The sequence below is a fragment of the Oncorhynchus kisutch genome, linkage group LG6 (genome assembly GCF_002021735.2).
Source record: "Oncorhynchus kisutch isolate 150728-3 linkage group LG6, Okis_V2, whole genome shotgun sequence".
NCBI lineage: Eukaryota > Metazoa > Chordata > Actinopteri > Salmoniformes > Salmonidae > Oncorhynchus > Oncorhynchus kisutch.
In genome coordinates, this window is record NC_034179.2 from 31,895,207 (window position 1) to 31,908,036 (window position 12,830).

Sequence of the window (12,830 nt, forward strand, 5' to 3'; positions counted from 1 at the left end):
ACAGTATCTGTTGAGAAGCTATGTGAGTTGGACTTTCCCCCTCCAGGTCCTAAAGCCTGAGACACACTGAAAGCTCATTCACACTGCAGACAGACATCTGGCAGAGTTTCTATAAAGTTCATTGTTCTGTATTCTCAAACGTTGCTACTGTAATATACTGTACACAGTTTTAGACCATGCATCATAGAGCAAATTATTTTGTATTAAAAAAACGGGGAAAATATGCATACTGTCTTAATTAAACAACATTTTCCACTTCCATTTTCGGATTTTCTGACAACTTCTAGATGTTGCACACGGCTTTGAGCAAGGGGTAAACAACAGACTGCTGGACTGAAGACAGTGTGCAACATCTATAAATTGTCAGAAAATAGTGGTGGGAAATTGTGTTTTCTTAAGACAGTACACATATTTTCCTAGTGTTTGTGTGTGCCATTAAATCAAGTTAAGGAGGAAATTGAGGCCTTTGCAGCCTGAATGGATGATGCTTTATGTATGAGCTGATCCCTGGTGGACACGAGTGTATAGCGGGCTGGGTACATTAATGTCAGACTCAGATGGCAAACAACATCAAATGAATAATATTGCCATCTGTTTGGGTTACCTACTGCAAACAGAATTGCAGGGAAGTTTTCTAACTAGGTCATTGAAAATCAAAAATTCCATGAGACTGAAGAATAATAATTGTTAGGGGGTAGAAAGTACTTTGGTATTATAATTGTTATGGTTCCTAAATTTTGATTGCAAGTTGCGAAGATTTGACAGTTTTTTCTTCCTCTTCCTCCCCCTTCTTAGTGCCACGTCTGTGGCTGTGTCTGTCTGATTTGAGAGACTGATAGCGTGGGATGCAGGATGGGGGATGTGTCCATTCAAGCCCCCTACCTGGTCTGCCTAGCCATGCCAAATGGTTAAATTATCCCCTGGTGTCTAACTGACTCACTTTTCCCCAAAATGAACAACATGTCATTGTGGACATGCATGCAGTGTATCTGATTATTCCCTGTCGAAAAATCTATCCAGGTACTCTAAAACATGGAGTGTTTCTGCTGAACAGCAATAAAGTTGAGGAAATCACTCAACATGCCACAGTAGCCCAGTGTTTGGTGCCAAGGGATTTGTGACATCATGTTAGAAATTAGGTCACATTACATTGGCTATGCCTCAGCACTGCTAGAGTGAAAAGGCTATGCATAAGACACATGTTCTGTTGATGTTTAGATGAATGGACAATTTACATAGAGCCAACATTGGTCAGAGTACAAAATAAATATCCCCACTCACCCACACCACATCTCCACCCTCAACATGAAAAAGCATAGCACTTGGCTACATGCTTTTGTATTACATAGCTAAATTCCAAACTGGCTCTTTGTCTCAGAAGAATAGGTTGGCCTGATATACTGCCTGAGGGCAGCATTGGTTTAGTTTTGAGTGCATATAGGGCTAGGCAGCTTCAATGAACTCTGTTGCTAAGGCTGCAGCTCAGCTAGCCAAGAGATGGCATTTCGAACATCTATACAGTTCAGATATATTTTTATTAAACTCAAATTCACTGTCACTGATTAACGGCAGATACAGAAGTAGGATCTCAATTTGGTCACCCTGTTGTTGCAGGAAATGTCCTGCACAGCTGAAAATGCACATTTATAGTGTATTCAAGGCTTCTAAAGTTTTGCCCTAACTAAAAATGTATTAACCCCTACAAAAATGCCCATTAATTATAATCCACACAATAATTATAATTTCCTGTTTCTGCAGGCTTATTTTCCTGTTGTGAGAAACTGGTCAAATTAAGATCCATCCTACATCTGTAGGAGAGACATAATGGTAAAGCTGATGGAACAGACCCTCTTAAGATATTGTAATGGCTTTAAACATCTTGTGCCTTTTCTGCATATTTCTACAAATGTTTACAGACCAATCCATGAATGGTTTAATCGTGGTAATGGTTTAATTGTGTACAGTATATAAAGGGCTATATAGTGCAGTCTCCAACTAAGATCTTATAGGCAATGCGAAACACAATGTTCTCTGTCATTAATAGATTACTGTATTGCACAGGAGGCTGCTGAGGGGAGAACGGCTCATAATAATGGCCAGAACGAAGCAAATGGAATGGCAAATATATGGAAACCACGTGTTTTATGTATTTGATGCCATTCCACTTATTTTGCTCTATCCATTACCACGAGCCTGTTCTCCCCAATTAAGGTGCCACCAACCTCCTATGCTGTACTGTATACCTTCACAGGAGGACTTAATAGCTCACGTTGGTTACTGCCTGCACAATACTGCATGTCAAGATGCATGTAACAATAGCAACGATGGCGGCATTGGAATCCCATCAACAAACAGTAGGAAAAAAGGGGCAGTGGAACAGAACGTATATCCGTCTCCATGTTGTCCAGCTTCCTGTGATGACCTGCCTTGGTTCCACATCCAGAAATACCATGTAGCAGAGGGATGGAGGTGCTGATCATGGAGGGGGAAAAATAAGCATTCATGTGAAAAACTGCCAAAGCCATCTGGTTTCAGTTACCCTACAGTTCGTTCAGCACTTCAGCTGAACCTTTTACATTTATTTAAGTAATTTATGAGGGGTTTTGGAGAATGTTTTGTATATCATATAAAATAAAGTGAAAGGCAACTTCCATATCTTAGGCCTATAGCTCATCCATATTTTGAAGCCGAGGAGCATCCTCAAGATACCTTCTTATTCTTTGGAACTTTTTTCAGCAAACTTGGACTTTTCTCTCAAATACGAGCTCCCTGTAAGAGGAAGCATGGTCACAGTCGGTTTCTTCCTTTAGAAATAGAAATTGGCCTGATATTCTCATGATGTAAGACCTCAGTAATGTTGCCCTGCATGCTGATGCAACCTTCAGCTGTTTAACTCTCACCAACTACTGCCAAACCCACTCAAAGATGTGATTTACTGTATAAACTCTGGTACAGTAGTTTAGTGCCTGTCTGGAAAGAGTGGAAGTGTGCAGAGATATACTGTTACAGTTTATTCTGATCCCATTTATGCAGTGTTCTTCAATCATGTTCCTGAAGACCCACGGCCAGGTGAGCAGACCTTTGTTCCAGCCCCATACTAATGAATCTGAGTCAGTTAATCAGGGGATAAGTTGACATCAGGTGTGTTACTGCTGGGCTACAGCAAAATCCTGCACACACTTTGGGTCTTGGGACCCATGATTGAAGACCACTGCACTAATGAGTAGAGTTTGTGTAGAAGATTTGTATCATGCAGAATCTTTTGTAATTTTTTGGTCATATTGCTGACATACATATTGACAATACTTTCAGGCGTTGTGCGTAGGAGTAGGGGCTAGTGTACATTTGGAACTGGACAAATGTTTTAGAGAGAGGCCCTCAAGTGAGCAATGTGAGCTACAGCTGGCAATAGCATTCTCTGGTGGATGAAAATCTGCTAATGTGCCATGATCATGACAGAGCCGGGATCAGGGACTTATAGAGAGAGGAGACGATTATGATTCACCACCAGGGACTACCAAATGCTAGGGAATGTTCAGCCATGAGCTCTGTTGCACAATTATTATATATATATATTTTTATCTCCACTTGATTATAGCATTTAGATATGTGTTTTTTTTTAAATCCAATGACAGTCACACAATTTCAACTATTGGTTATAGACTTAGAAACTATCTATATATTTAAAAGTAACAGTAATTAACAGTTACAGTTTATAAACTCTTTATAAACCGCCTTGTAAATTATTGCAGTCAATCTCCAGCAGAGTGCTCTCAGAGACAGACATAGATTCACAGAGTCTCTGGTTACCTACTGTACAGTATGCTAAAGTAAATTAACTTCACTTGTCAGTTGCACAAGATTAGAGGGAATTGACGCAATCATCTTCCAAGCCAGGAGTTAATCTGTGGCTGTTAGGCCTGAAATAGATATACTGTTGGAAGTCACTCCCTGTGCCTGGTGTTGGCTCAATGCCTCCGAGCTGTATCAGGGGTTGGTGCTTGATGGCACCTGTAGTAGGCCAGCCATCCTGATTACTGGAGGTACCATACACAAATAGTACAGTCGATTAAGGAATGGACATCAAATCCAGCAGTGAAAATCACCAACTACCATGATTTGGAACAGGGCCGGATTAAGAAATCATGGGCCCCAGAGCTTTTAAATGTTTTTATATACATGTACGGTGCATTCGGAAAGTATTCAGACCCTTTGACTTTTTCCACATTTTGTTACGTTACAGCTTTATTCTAAACTGGATTAAATAGAAAAAAATCCTCAGCAATCTACACAAAAGAACCCCATAATGACTAAGCGAAAACACATTTTTATACATTTTTGCAAATGTATAAAACAAAAACAAAAAAAATAAGAAATACGTCAATTACGTAAGTATTCAGACCCTTTGCTATGAGACTCGAAATTGAGCTCATGTGCATCCTGTTTCCATTGATCATCCTTCAATTGATTGCACATAATTTGGAAAGGCACACACCTGTCTATATAAGGTCCCAGAGTTGACAGTGCATGTCAGAGCAAAGAACAAGACATGAGGTCGAAGGAATTGCCCGCTGAGACAGAATTGTGTCAAGGCACAGAGCTCGGGAAGGGTACCAAAAAATATCTGCAGCATTGAAGGTCCCCAAGAACACAGTGGCTTCCACCATTCTAAGGATCGGACCCGTTTTTTTCTATTTCTACATAAAATGACATACCCAAATTTAACTGCCTGTAGCTCAGGACCTGAAGCAAGGACATGCATATTCTTGATACCATTTGAAAGGAAACACTTTGAATGTTGTGGTAATGTGAAATGAATGTAGGAGAATATAACACAAAAGATCTGGTAAAAGATAATAAAACAAAATAACATGTGTTTTCTATAAAAAAAATGTGTTGATGATATTTGAAATTGAAGAGAAAGGAATTTGTGTAATTGTAGATTCTGACCACCAGGTGGTAGCAGGATTGTGCAAAGTTTCAGACTGATCCAGAGAAGTATTACATTCCTACACTTTAGTCTGCCAGGAGTTTGCCCAAATGTGACGAATTGGTCAATTGATATATTTTCAAGTGCATAAGTATAGAGAAAACACAAAAATGCTATGGTAATGAAAAATGTAAGTTTACACACATCCAGGAATGTCATACATGATGGATAATTAGCTTCCATGCAGAAAAAACACTAATCTTCACATGTCTAGGGGTGGGTGTGGGGCCAGAGACAGCAGGGGTTCAAACTGTAGAACCCAGTTCCTACATTTGAAAATAAAAATTGATTTATCAAACAAAATTATTCTTCATTTAATCTCTGGGACCCTCAGGATGACAAATCAGAGTAAGATTACTGAACGTAAGTACATTATTTACCCTCAGAGGTGAATGTATCAAACCAGTTGATGTGATAAAAGTTTTTTGTTGTTGTGCACTCCTCAAACAATAGCGTAGTATCTTTTTACTGTAATAGCAACTGTAAATTGCACACATTAGCGACAACCGTCCAGGTTTATGGACACCGATCCCATAGAGGTTAAATGGAAGAAGTTTGGAACCACCAAGACTCTTCATATAGCTGGCCAAACTGAACAATCAGGGGAGAAGGGCCTTGGTCAGGGAGGTGACCAAGAACCCGATGGTCACTCTGACAGAGCTCCAGAGTTCCTCTGTGGAGATGGGAGAACCTTCCAGAAGGACAACCATCTCTGCAGCACTCCACCAATCAGGCCTTTATGGTAAAGGGGCCAGACTGAAGCCACTCCTCAGTAAAAGGCAGATGACAGTCCCCTTGGAGTTTGCCAAAAGGCACCTAAAAGACTCTCAGACTGTGAGAAACAAGATTCTCTGGTCTGATGAAACCAAGATTGAACTGTTTGGCCTGAATTCCAAGTGTCTCGTCCAGAGGAAACCTGGCACCATCCCGAAGGTGAAGGGTGTGGGGATATTTTTCAGCAGCAGGGACTGAGAGACTAGTCAGGATCGAGGGAAAGATGAACAGAGCAAAGTACAGAAAGATGCTTGATGAAAACCTGCTCCAGAGCGCTCAGGACCTCAGACTGGGGAAAGGGTTCACCTTCCAACAGGACAATGACGCAAAGCACACAGCCAAGTCAACGCAGGAGTAGCTTCGGGACAAGTCTCTTAATGTCATTGAGTGGCCCAGCCAGAGCCTGGACTTGAACCTGATCGAACATCTCTGGAGAGACCTGAAAATAGTTGTGCAGCGACTAAAAATGGGAGAATCGCCCCAAATACAGGTTTGCCAAGCTTGTAGCATCATCAAATCAAATCAAATCAAATTTTATTTGTCACATACACATGGTTAGCAGATGTTAATGCGAGTGTAGCGAAATGCTTGTGGTTCTAGTTCCGACAATGCAGTAATAACCAACAAGTAATCTAACTAACAATTCCAAAACTACTGTCTTATACACACAAGTGTAAGGGGATAAAGAATATGTACATAAAGATATATGAATGAGTGATGGTACAGAGCGGCATAGGCAAGATGCAGTAGATGGTATCATATATACATATGAGATGAGTATGTAAACAAAGTGGCATAGTTAAAGTGGCTAGTGATACATGTATTACATAAAGATGCAGTAGATGATATAGAGTACAGTATATACGTATACATATGAGATGAATAATGTAGGGTATGTAAACATTATATTAGGTAGCATTGCAGTAGATGATATAGAGTACAGTATATACGTATACATATGAGATGAATAATGTAGGGTATGTAAACATTATATTAGGTAGCATTGTTTAAAGTGGCTAGTGATATATTTTACATCATTTCCCATTAATTCCCATTATTAAAGTGGCTGGAGTTGAGTCAGTATGTTGGCAGCAGCCACTCAATGTTAGTGGTGGCTGTTTAACAGTCTGATGGCCGTGAGATAGAAGCTGTTTTCAGTCTCTCGGTCCCAGCTTTGATGCACCTGTACTGACCTCGCCTTCTGGATGATAGCGGGGTGAACAAGCAGTGGCTCGGGTGGTTGTTGTCCTTGATGATCTTTATGACCTTCCTGGAACATCGGGTGGTGTAGGTGTCCTGGAGGGCAGGTAGTTTGCCCCCGGTGATGCGTTGTGCAGACCTCACTACCCTCTGGAGAGCCTTACGGTTGTGGGCGGAGCAGTTGCCGTACCAGGCGGTGATACAGCCCGCCTCGATTGTGCATCTGTAGAAGTTTGTGAGTGCTTTTGGTGACAAGCCGAATTTCTTCAGCCTCCTGAGGTTGAAGAGGCGCTGCTGCGCCTTCTTCACAATGCTGTCTGTGTGGGTGGACCAATTCAGTTTGTCTGTGATGTGTATGCCGAGGAACTTAAAACTTGCTACCCTCTCCACTACTGTTCCATCGATGTGGATAGGGAGGTGTTCCCTCTGCTGTTTCCTGAAGTATCATACCCAAGAAGACTCGAGCCTGTAATCGCTGCCAAAGGTGCTTCAACTAAGTACTGAGTAGAGGTACTGAATACTTATGTAAATGTGATTTTTCAGTTTTGTATTTTTTAAACATTTGCTAAAAATAAATTAAAAAACTGTTTTTACTTTGTCATTTTGGGGTATTGTGTGTAGATTGACGAGGGAAAAATCTATTTAATCCATTTTAGAACAGGGCTGTAAAATAACAACGTTTGGAAAAAGTAAAGGGGTCTGAATATAGGCTACTGTAGGCTACTAAATAACATTTCCAATGGTGCACTGACTCACCTAATAACAAAGATTAAGTCATAGGCTCCTCACAGTGATGGCTGATGCCCTCATCGTGGCAATAGCCTTTCTAATGATGAGCTACTTTGAAAAACAGTGCTGTTAAAAATTGGGAGTTGTTGAGAAAATAAAATGTTCTGTTGGTTCTAGAGACAGATTAGTCTTCTCTTTTCAGCTTTAAACATTTGCTTTCCAAACTGTACGGTTTTCTTGAGAACAACCATAGAATATAATCCATAGATGGCAGTCAGGACTGGCAGCCATTGTTAGCACACCCATACATTTAACAGTGAAATTGCCATGGTATTTTTTGCTCAGAAAACTTAAGGGGGCAAATAAAACCACCCGTGGGCCAAATTCGGCTCACGGGCCACCAGTTGGGGAACACTGATATATACTGTATATACTGTATAATACAGTTGCAGTCAGAAGTTTACATACACCTTAGCCAAATACATTTACACTCAGTTTTTCACAATTCCTGACATTTGATCCTTGTAAAAATTCCCTGTCTTAGGTCAGTTAGGATCCCACTGTATTTCAAGAATGTGAAATGTCAGAATAATAGTAGAGAGATGTCACGCCCTGGCCATAGAGAGGCTTTTATTCTGTGACTTGGAATTCTATGTTCTTTTTTCTAGGTTTTCTGTATTGTTAGGTTCTTTACAGAACTGTTTGTTTCCTCATTGTTATTTTTTGTTCCAGTTCTGATTTTAATAAAATATCATGAACATGTCTCACGCTGCGCCTTGGTCCAGTCATAAACAGGAAGAGGATCGTTACAAGATAATTATTTATTTCAGCTTGTATTTCCTTCATCACATTCCCAGTGGGTCAGAAGTTTACATACACTCAATCAGTATTTGGTAGCATTGCCTTTAAATTGTTTAACTTGGGTCAAACGTTTCGGGTAGCCTACCACAAGTTTCTCACAATAAGTTGGGTGAATTTTGGCCCATTCCTCCTGAAAGAGCTGGTGTAACTGAGTCAGGTTTGTAGACCTCCTTGCTCGCACATGCTTTTTCAGTTCTGCCCTCAAATTTTCTATAGGATTGAGGTCAGGGCTTTGTGATGGCCACTCTAATACCTTGACTTTGTTGTCCTTTTTTGCCACAACTTTGGAAATATGCTAGGGGTCATTGTCCATTTGGAAGACCCATTTGCGACCAAGCTTTAACTTCCTGACTGATGTCTTCAGATGTTGCTTCAATATATCCACATGTTTTTTCAACATTGTTGTACATTCTGTTTTTTCTGCTTAACACCCCAGCCATCCTACAATCTAAACTTGATGCCCTCAATCTCACACAAATTATCAATGAACCTACCAGGTACCTCCCCAAAGCCTTAAACACGGGCACCCTCATAGATATCATCCTAACCAACTTCCCCTCTAAATACACCTCTGCTGTCTTCAACCAAGATCTCAGCGATCACTGCCTCATTGCCTGCATCCGTAATGGGTCAGCGGTCAAACGACCTCCACTCATCACTGTAAAACGCTCCCTGAAACACTTCTGCGAGCAGGCCTTTCTAATCGACCTGGCCGGGGTATCCTGGAAGGATATTGATCTCATCCCGTCAGTAGAGGATGCCTGGATATTTTTAAAAAATGCCTTCCTAACCATCTTAAATAAACATGCCCCATTCAAGAAATTTAGAACCAGGAACAGATATAGCCCTTGGTTCTCCCCAGACCTGACTGCCCTTAACCAACACAAAAACATCCTATGGCGTTCTGCATTAGCATCGAACAGCCCCCGTGATATGCAGCTGTTCAGGGAAGCTAGAAATCATTATACACAGGCAGTTAGAAAAGCCAAGGCTAGCTTTTTCAAGCAGAAATTTGCTTCCTGCAACACTAACTCAAAAAAGTTCTGGGACACTGTAAAGTCCATGGAGAATAAGAACACCTCCTCCCAGCTGCCCACTGCACTGAAGATAGGAAACACTGTCACCACTGATAAATCCACCATAATTGAGAATTTCAATAAGCATTTTTCTACGGCTGGCCATGCTTTCCACCTGGCTACTCCTACCCCGGACAACAGCACTGCACCCCCAACAGCAACTCGCCCAAGCCTTCCCCATTTCTCCTTCTCCCAAATCCATTCAGCTGATGTTCTGAAAGAGCTGCAAAATCTGGACCCCTACAAATCAGCCGGGCTAGACAATCTGGACCCTTTCTTTCTAAAATTATCTGCCGAAATTGTTGCCACCCCTATTACTAGCCTGTTCAACCTCTCTTTCGTGTCGTCTGAGATTCCCAAAGATTGGAAAGCAGCTGCAGTCATCCCCCTCTTCAAAGGGGGGGACACTCTTGACCCAAACTGCTACAGACCTATATCTATCCTACCGTGCCTTTCTAAGGTCTTCGAAAGCCAAGTCAACAAACAGATTACCGACCATTTCGAATCTCACCATACCTTCTCTGCTATGCAATCTGGTTTCAGAGCTGGTCATGGGTGCACCTCAGCCACGCTCAAGGTCCTAAACGATATCTTAACCGCCATCGATAAGAAACATTACTGTGCAGCCGTATTCATTGATCTGGCCAAGGCTTTCGACTCTGTCAATCACCATATCCTCATCGGCAGACTCGACACTCTTGGTTTCTCAAATGATTGCCTCGCCTGGTTCACCAACTACTTCTCTGATAGAGTTCAGTGTGTCAAATCGGAGGGTCTGCTGTCCGGACCTCTGGCAGTCTCTATGGGGGTGCCACAGGGTTCAATTCTTGGACCGACTCTCTTCTCTGTATACATCAATGAGGTCGCTCTTGCTGCTGGTGAGTCCCTGATCCACCTCTACGCAGACGACACTATTCTGTATACTTCCGGCCCTTCTTTGGACACTGTGTTAACAACCCTCCAGGCAAGCTTCAATGCCATACAACTCTCCTTCCGTGGCCTCCAATTGCTCTTAAATACAAGTAAAACTAAATGCATGCTCTTCAACCGATCGCTACCTGCACCTACCCGCCTGTCCAACATCACTACTCTGGACGGGTCTGACTTAGAATACGTGGACAACTACAAATACTTAGGTGTCTGGTTAGACTGTAAACTCTCCTTCCAGACCCATATCAAACATCTCCAATCCAAAGTTAAATCTAGAATTGGCTTCCTATTTCGCAACAAAGCATCCTTCACTCATGCTGCCAAACATACCCTTGTAAAACTGACCATCCTACCAATCCTCGACTTTGGCGATGTCATTTACAAAATATCCTCCAATACCCTACTCAACAAATTGGATGCAGTCTATCACAGTGCAATCCGTTTTATCACCAAAGCCCCATATACTACCCACCATTGCGACCTGTACGCCCTCGTTGGCTGGCCCTCGCTTCATACTCGTCGCCAAACCCACTGGCTCCATGTCATCTACAAGACCCTGCTAGGTAAAGTCCCCCCTTATCTCAGCTCGCTGGTCACCATAGCATCTCCCACCTGTAGCACACGCTCCAGCAGGTATATCTCTCTAGTCACCCCCAAAACCAATTCTTTCTTTGGCCGCCTCTCCTTCCAGTTCTCTGCTGCCAATGACTGGAACGAACTACAAAAATCTCTGAAACTGGAAACACTTATCTCCCTCACTAGCTTTAAGCACCAACTGTCAGAGCAGCTCACAGATTACTGCACCTGTACATAGACCACCTATAATTTAGCCCAAACAACTACCTCTTTCCCAACTGTATTTAATTTTAATTTATTTATTTATTTTGCTCCTTTGCACCCCATTATTTTTATTTCTACTTTGCACATTCTTCCATTGCAAAACTACCATTCCAGTATTTTACTTGCTATATTGTATTTACTTTGCCATCATGGCCTTTTTTGCCTTTACCTCCCTTCTCACCTCATTTGCTCACATTGTATATAGACTTGTTTATACTGCATTATTGACTGTATGTTTGTTTTTACTCCATGTGTAACTCTGTGTCGTTTTATCTGTCGAACTGCTTTGCTTTATCTTGGCCAGGTCGCAATTGTAAATGAGAACTTGTTCTCAACTTGCCTACCTGGTTAAATAAAGGTGAAATAAATAAAATAAAAAAAATGCTGCCCCATGTTGAGTCCAATTGTGGACTATTCTTGATACACCCGGGAAACTGTTGAGTGTGAAAAGGCACTTCAATCCTTGGTCTTGCCCATTCACCCTCTGAATGGCACACATTCTCAACCAATGTCTCAATTGTCTCAAGGATTAATAATCCTTCTTTAGCCGGTCTCCTCCCCTTCATCTACACTGATTGAAGTGGATTTAACAGGTGACATCAATAAGGGATCCTAGTTGTCACCTGGAATCATCTGCTCAGTTTATTCCATGGAAATAGCATGTTTGTAATGTTTTTTTACACTCACTGTTATATTCTTGATGTATTAGTTTAACATTTTGTTTTATTTTTAGCTGCCTCTTGGGCCTCCCACGGGCCTGGATTAATCTGTCCCTGATTAGGAATATGATCCTTGTAGGGAACCTATGGAAAAAATAATTGCGTTATTTAGTCATTATTGGAATATGTCGTTTACAGTGTGCACTTTTATTTACCTATCCAACGTGTAGACCTGATTCAGTTGATCATGCCTCCGATGCTCACTAGTATGCTCACTAGTTTCTAACGCCCTCTACTCCGAACCAGGGCAAATGCAGAGGATACACTGTAGCTCCACCCACACCGTGTCGAATGGATTAAGGTCCTCTCCTGATCTGCGAAGTGTGTCGGTGAGTCACAGTCCTGTGAGTAATTTTCTTGGGATTTAAGGAAAAATAACTTCGGACATTGTCATTTGAAATATAATTCTCGCTGCGTTTAGTTTAATTCCTGTGATGTTTTGTCATTAGATGGGTTGCCAACATAACCAGAAACCACACATTTGCGTATTATTTGAAGTTTGAATCTGCAATAACTTCAAAGAGGGGACAAGTATTGGTGTTGCCTAATCTCACAAGAACATAGCTGTGACAGACAGGAACCTGTTTTATACGTTTTGCTTTGGAGAAGATACACCGTCGTGGAGGGAAGGTGAGTGTTGACATTGTGCGCAGGTTAACGGATTACGTTTCAGATAATCCGATCGCTGTCACATAGTCTATTGACCTGTGT

The 12,830-nt window shown here is 41.6% G+C and overlaps 1 protein-coding gene across 1 annotated transcript in view; it reads left to right on the forward strand.

Moving 5' to 3' along the window:
* Nucleotides 1-12,430: 12,430 nt before the first annotated feature.
* The window catches only part of LOC109892120 (glycerophosphodiester phosphodiesterase domain-containing protein 5-like), a 50,089-nt gene continuing 49,689 nt past the window's right edge, over nt 12,431-12,830 (forward strand). The window contains exon 1 of the mRNA XM_031826618.1: nt 12,431-12,749. The gene's annotated coding sequence lies outside the window, so the exon portion shown is untranslated. The remainder of the gene's footprint in view (nt 12,750-12,830) is intronic.